This window comes from Xyrauchen texanus, chromosome 35 (assembly GCF_025860055.1).
Source record: "Xyrauchen texanus isolate HMW12.3.18 chromosome 35, RBS_HiC_50CHRs, whole genome shotgun sequence".
Lineage (NCBI taxonomy): Eukaryota > Metazoa > Chordata > Actinopteri > Cypriniformes > Catostomidae > Xyrauchen > Xyrauchen texanus.
In genome coordinates, this window is record NC_068310.1 from 2,163,280 (window position 1) to 2,170,117 (window position 6,838).

Here is a 6,838-nt window from a genome sequence, read left to right on the forward strand (position 1 = left end):
CATGAGTACAATATATATGCAATTTGCATTTGATTGGTTGTCTAGAAACGGCAAATGGCTGTGAGGGAGAGCGAAGCGAATCAGACAGGATTTTTCAAGTCGCACCGTGCATACATGTCCATACAAAATTCGTGGATACCAGAAAAGAGGGAGGAGAAGAAAAAGTAACAAATTTCTTTCCAAAGACAGCAGGTGAGAAAAAAATAGGTTGAGGCAACATTATGTGCCTGTATGTTGTGTAAATAGATGCTGCGTGGTAGTATGCATTTCCATTTGTCCACATGTTTGCCAACATTAAGATGGCAGGATAATAAATTGAAAAAACATTATTTAACACATTAAATGCTCGGTTCCAGAAACAGTCACAGAGAGTGTGCAATGTTTGAATGGTCTCCTGTCCACCAGAGGGAGCTCTCACCTGAATTCTGAACAATGTCACTTCCTGTTCCTTCCACATCAGTTCCTGCCATATCATTTCCTGTTTATAATAAGTCTTATATATAAGACATGCATTCACACATGCGAAGTAATGCCAGTTTATCTGCATAACCAAGCGTTTATCAAGTGTATTCTCTTTCTACCCTATGTTACAATCTTCTGCCTGTTTATTGGTTTCACGTTTCTGAATTACCCTTTCTTTCTGGTTGGCTTTACTGTATTGTTTGCCTGTTGCCTAACCCTGCCTGATATTCTGACCACGTTTGAGCTTTCTGACTTGGATTTGTTTAATAAACTATTCTGCATAATGGATTCTAACCCAATCTCCAGTCTGAGTTTGTTACAGAATACTTCGCCTGATCAGGATCCAGCGGAAGTGTCATAGCTTCAAGCAGCCTTTAACTACCAGAGCGGAGTCTTGCATGAATTCCAAACTAAGCTCACCAGTCTGCGTGCCGCTAATGAACATCTGACTCAGTATATTCACTCCCTTTCACCTACAAGAGCTGAAACGGTAAGATTTGCTCTACCAGAAAAATTTGATGGTTTAGCAGATAAATGAAAAAGGTTTTTACATCAATGTCAGATCTATTCCTCCAATCAACCTGAGGTCTTTCGTGAGGAGAGAACGAGGTGTTAATTTGTGATGACTTTATTCACAGGAAAAGCACTGGATTGGGCATCAGCTGTCTGGGACATGGACGATCAGGTACGGATCTTGTTTGAATATGTCTCAAAGCTGATTAAAGAAGTGTTCCTGTGGGGGGGGGACAAGATATTTCTGTACAACTGTTACACTTGTGCCAGGGAATACAATACGCTGCTGAATACGCTGTTCAATTCCGTACACTATCCGCTGAAAGCAGGTGGAATGATATTGCTCTGAACTCCGTCTTCCGAGAGGGGCTTAACCACCATTTACAAGCGGAACTTGCATGCAGAGGTGAAACATCCACCCTATCTCAATAAATCAACATGGCTGTCAAGATGGATAATTTAATTCGAAATAACCCCCAAGCAAAAATGTCTCATGCCTCTTCACCACCAAACACCTCAACCAGTCATTCAACTCAAGAACTACCCAAATCCATGCAAATAGGATTTGCCAGGTTATCATCAGATGAACGCCACGACGTCAGTGTGAAAGACGGTGTTTTTACTGTGGACAATCAGGTCATCAATGTGCTGTATGCCCCAATAAAACCAAGACCTCCAGGAATGAGGTGAGTGAGGGGATTTCTCCATGTAGGCATAATTTCAAACTACCACTAACGATTGATTGGCTGTATAACACTGCCCACCTACTATAAGCATTAAAAGCTGTTGGTGACTGTCTCAAGACTGTACTACAGACCTTCCTGGACCCAGCGCATCACCCAAAGTCATGCCTACTTCAGCAGGGGATGATGCCCCTGTAGGAAACCCTGACATCAGCAATTGGTTCGACAAGTTTTGTATGGAGCTTGGCTACAGCAATCTAATGTTCATAACATCTCATGGATCAGACTGCCCGCATCCAGATGCTGCAACTCTTAATGGAGACGACGACACGGGCGGCATTATTGGTGTAAAGGGTATACATTTTATAAAAGCCATCATAGTGGTCATTCTGGATCATCTCGTCGACATAAAGTTAAAAGAGTTGTGCTACGGTTGTGAAGTGGATCACCCCAGTCAGATCCAGCTTACATGTTTGTTTGATCCTGACAATATTTATTTTACACACACTTTGAAGAACTTTCCTGTAAACTGTTTAAACCTGTGTTAAAAGGAGTCATCGGCCAGGCATTCAAAGCTTTTGGACTGACACCACATCCTCAGAGAATCCATGGAGTTGTCGAAGGCATGTTGTGTGAATTAAGAGAGGAGCAGCACATTCTACAGAGACTGTGTGAAATCCATGAGAAGCTGGTGAATGATAGCTGTGAACAGGTTGTCTATGATGCTGTGGACAGGTGGAAAAACTGTTCATCTGTTTCCAAAGTTTGACGCGAACATGGGTAACTGATTAAATATTTAATTTTGTCTTCTCTATTAAATAGATGAGACATCATCTTCAATGTGAAATAACCAACATGCTGTATAAGATCATTGATGATGAGCGTGCTGGACCAAACAAGCTTGTAAATGTGCCCTATATTAACAAATGGTTGATTTGTCTAAAGAAGCACATGGACATAGTCAGGGGTCTATCAAACAACTGGACTGAAATGATACAACTCTATGCTGGCCTGAATGATTCACATTGTGTGATGCTTAAAAACATTCTAATTTCTTTGTTTGAATGCGATAATGTCTTTAAAGTGGCTGACATAACATGCTTATGTACATATGTAACGACAATGTGATGTGATGTTATTGTCAAGAAATGTGTGATTAGTTATGTTTTTGAAAATGTTGATACTCTGGTTAATTACCTGATTAACAAAAATACAGATACATGTGTTAATTTCCTACAATATCTTGACATTGCATGATGTTGGTGTTTCCATTTTACTATTTAAGCTTGGTTTGTATTGTGTGATTAACCCTGATTTAAAATAAAATAAAAGTGTGTTTTTATAGATTCACTGTATCATTATTTATGTGGAGTCTTATCTGATAACATGACCAAGCTACTGCATAAGGTCTACTACACACCTTCACACCCCGGTTCTTTAGGGGGTGTGAATAGATTAAAACGTGGTGTATTAGAGGAAAGTGGTCATTTGCTAAATGATAAAGACGTTTCGGACTGGTTATCCAGTCAAGATGCTTATACACTCCACAGACCAATATGCCATCATTTTAAAAGGAATAGGGTCATTGTTTATGGTATTGATACACAGTTTCAGATGGACCTGGTATATATGTCAGCATATTCTGAGGAAAATTACAATATCAAATTTCTGCTTACATGTATAGATGTGTTTAGAAAATATGCATGGTATGTTGTATAAATAATAAGACTGGAGAAGCAGTGGCCAGTGCCTTTAATTTAATACTACAAGAGGGTAGAGAAAATTCAGACTGACAAGTGGAAGGTGTTTTTTAACAAACATTTCCAACAGCTAACTAAAAAGCACAACATTTACCATTTCAGCAAAGGGAGCGAACTGAAGGCAAGCGTTATTGAACGCTTTAATAGAACATTAAAAGGATGGATGTGGAGGTTTTTAACAGCTATAAACTCTAAACGCTATATCAATGTTTTACAAGACATTATTCAAGGATACAACAGTAGTCATCACAGAAGTATTAAAATGAGGCCTGTAGCTGTCAACAAAGAAAATTAAACAGTCATCTATGACAATTTGTATGGTAATGTGTGTAAGAAGACACCTGTATTTCATGGATACACTATTACTGATGATGATGCGAAATTCCACTTCAGAGACGTTCGAAATTACAGAAAAATATATTTTGAGATCATGAATCTGAAAAGCGGATATTATGACGAAGTTTTGTTTTTAATTAGGGAAATAAATGCACAGCTATTGCAACATGTACGTCTTGGTTACGATCATGTTAAAAACAAAGTGTACATGACAGTGCCACCAGGAAGATCTGTAACATTCCACGGTAAAATAGCCATTATTTTGGATGTAATACTGGAGAAACCACACCAAGCCGACATAAACGGCGTTTTACACTATGTACCTGTACACAGATGTCATTGAAAACCAATCTGTGGGGGATTCACACGATCCACTATTGAGATGTGTACAAATAATCGGATCGGATCCTGAAATGGTCAGGGTTGCATATGACAGAGTGCACTACGTGTCAGGGAATAAAAATGATGTATTATAACCCGTACCAAATGGACCCTAATCATTATGTAAACTACTATAAAAATCAAGTAGGTGGAGGAATGCCGGGGTATGCTGACGGAGGTGCAATTATCAGTATAATATGGGTTGTGCAACAGGGGTCAGTGTAATGCGGGTCAGTGCAATATGGTGTAATATGGGTCAGTGCAATATCAGGTTAGTCAGGATATGTGCAAAATTGTGGTTTGTGCAATATAGTCGATGCTTTCCAATTTTCTATATGTCTTTTGTTGTCCACTCTTGTTGTTACTGTCTGTTCTAACATGTTGTGATCACTGCTCTTGTCCTTGTTTTTCTGTATATAGTCATTGTATAGTGTATTGGTATGTATTTATTAATTTCTGTGTGTAACATCAACCTGCCAGAGGGTCTGCAGATGGAAATTAGCCTAAGGCTATAATCTGACATATTTACATTTATGAAAATGTTCATTAATATGTATTGTCCCTTTTAAGAAATTAAATTAAATCCAAATTAAGGTGTTATGTATGGTGTAGGCATCGGAGGTCTTTTCAGGGGTTTGTTTCGAATGGCTCTTCCATTGTTAAAGAGGTTTCAGCATAGCCAGACCACTCCTTATCAATCAAATCAAATCAAATCACTTTATTGTCACACGACCATGTACACAAGTGCAACATTAGGTGAAAGTCTTGTGTGCAGTTACGAGCAACATAGCAGTCATGACAGTGATGAGACCTATACCATTTACAATAGACAACATATTTATTTACATATCAAATGTACACATAATTACACAACACAATAATAATACACAATGTACAATAAACAATACACACAATATAGAATACACATAAAATAAAAAAAAGTATTTAAAGTGTATAAAAAAAATATACAGTAGGTTGTATTGCAAAGAGAATATAATTTATGGCAGTCCAGTGTGAGATAATAAGATTAATAAAGTGCAGTGCTGATTATTGATCGTGATAGATCAAGTGTTCAACAGTCTGACTGCTTGGGGAAAGAAGCTGTCATGTAGTCAGCTGGTGCGGGTACTGATGCTGCGATACCGCCTGCCTGATGGTAGCAGTGAGAACAGACCATGACTCGGGTGGCTGGAGTCTCTGATGATCCTCCAAGCTTTTTTCACACACCGCCTGTTATATATGTCCTGGAGGGAGGGAAGCTCATCTCCAATGATGTATCTGGCAGTTCGCACCACCCTTTAAATGCTGCTAAAAATATAGTCAGCAAGGTTGTCACCAACACTATGACACATTCCTTTAATAACAATAAATCTCAAGATGGGTCAGGTTTAATGGTTATGTTACATAAATGGAGGTCTAAACCACCTGTAGTGAGGAGGGAGAGGAGTGGTCCAGCGGTAAAGAAATCGTCCTGGTTACTGTCGTAACCTCCGTTCCCAGAGGGAGGGAACGAGACATTGTGTCAAATGAAGTGACACAAGGGGTCTTCCTTGGATGCCGAATCGTACCTCTGAACCTCAGAAAAGGACAATGTCAAGTTGGCAGACAGAATTTGCATGCCCCGCCCTGGACATACAGGTATAAAGGGAAGCAGGGCAGCGAATGCCAGTCAGGATTTTGCACTGAGGAGCCGAAAATGAAGCACGGCCATTTACAGTGCTAGGTCTAGTGCTGTGGCAGGAGGGACACAACGTCTTATTGAACTGCGTGCAGAGAGAGAGATGCCAGCTGGAAATGCACCATGCGGATCCAACAGCAATGCTTCTCGCTGGTAGAGGTAAGTGGAACAGGAGTGAAACTCAGCTGCTTGCTGCACAACTATTCGGCTCCGAAGAAAAATTCTGACTGGCATTCACTGCCCCGCTTCCCTTTATACCCGTATGTCTGGGGCGGGGCATGCAAATTCTGTCTGCCAACTTGACATTGGCCTTTTTTCAGATTCAGAGGTACGATTCGGCGTCCAAGGAAGACCCCTTGTGTCACTTCATTCGACACAATGAGTGACAGAAGGGGAACCAGGAATCCCCCTAAGACAGCCGCAGTTAGACAACGAAAGCGAAAGAGAGCTGTGAAACGCGTCTCATCTGGATCGGCAAGAGATCTGTTAAAACTATATTCTAAACCATGGCTTTTCTACATACCGTGTCCGAAGAGTGTATTAAATCCGAGCTGGATCTGTTTACAGTACCAATGACACATACATTGAAATCCCTCCTTTATAACCAATATCTAAACATCTATAAATCCAAGCTTTTCTGTAGGGTTATACCCTTTATGGTTTTAACCTCAATCCAGATGAAGATTGTGGGCAACACATCTCACTTGTTAAGTTAGGGAATATCAGACTAGAAGTACGGTTCAGACAACCGCTTCCAAGAACCATTAACCTGGTTGTTTATGCTGTTTTTGACAACATCATTGAAGTTTCTAACCAAAGGCAGGTGCTTGTTGACTACTATTAATTGAAACATGAACACCATACAGCTTATGAGTATTATAGACAGAATCTCACAAAACACGCATTTTCTTGGTGTACTACCATGTGATCATTTACAGAAGGATCTGTTAAGAACACTACCCACGTCAGCCATAATCAACACACATCCTTCACACCTCCCCGGTGAACACTGGTTGGCTATTTAC

The 6,838-nt window shown here is 40.0% G+C and overlaps 1 long non-coding RNA gene across 1 annotated transcript; it reads left to right on the top strand.

The window, feature by feature from the left end:
- The first annotated feature begins 506 nt into the window (after positions 1-506).
- Positions 507-2,868, top strand: LOC127628444 (uncharacterized). The gene is made up of 3 exons (XR_007968667.1): positions 507-952; positions 1,101-1,147; positions 1,302-2,868. It is a non-coding gene; the product is annotated as an uncharacterized LOC127628444 (long non-coding RNA).
- The last annotated feature ends 3,970 nt before the right edge of the window (positions 2,869-6,838 follow it).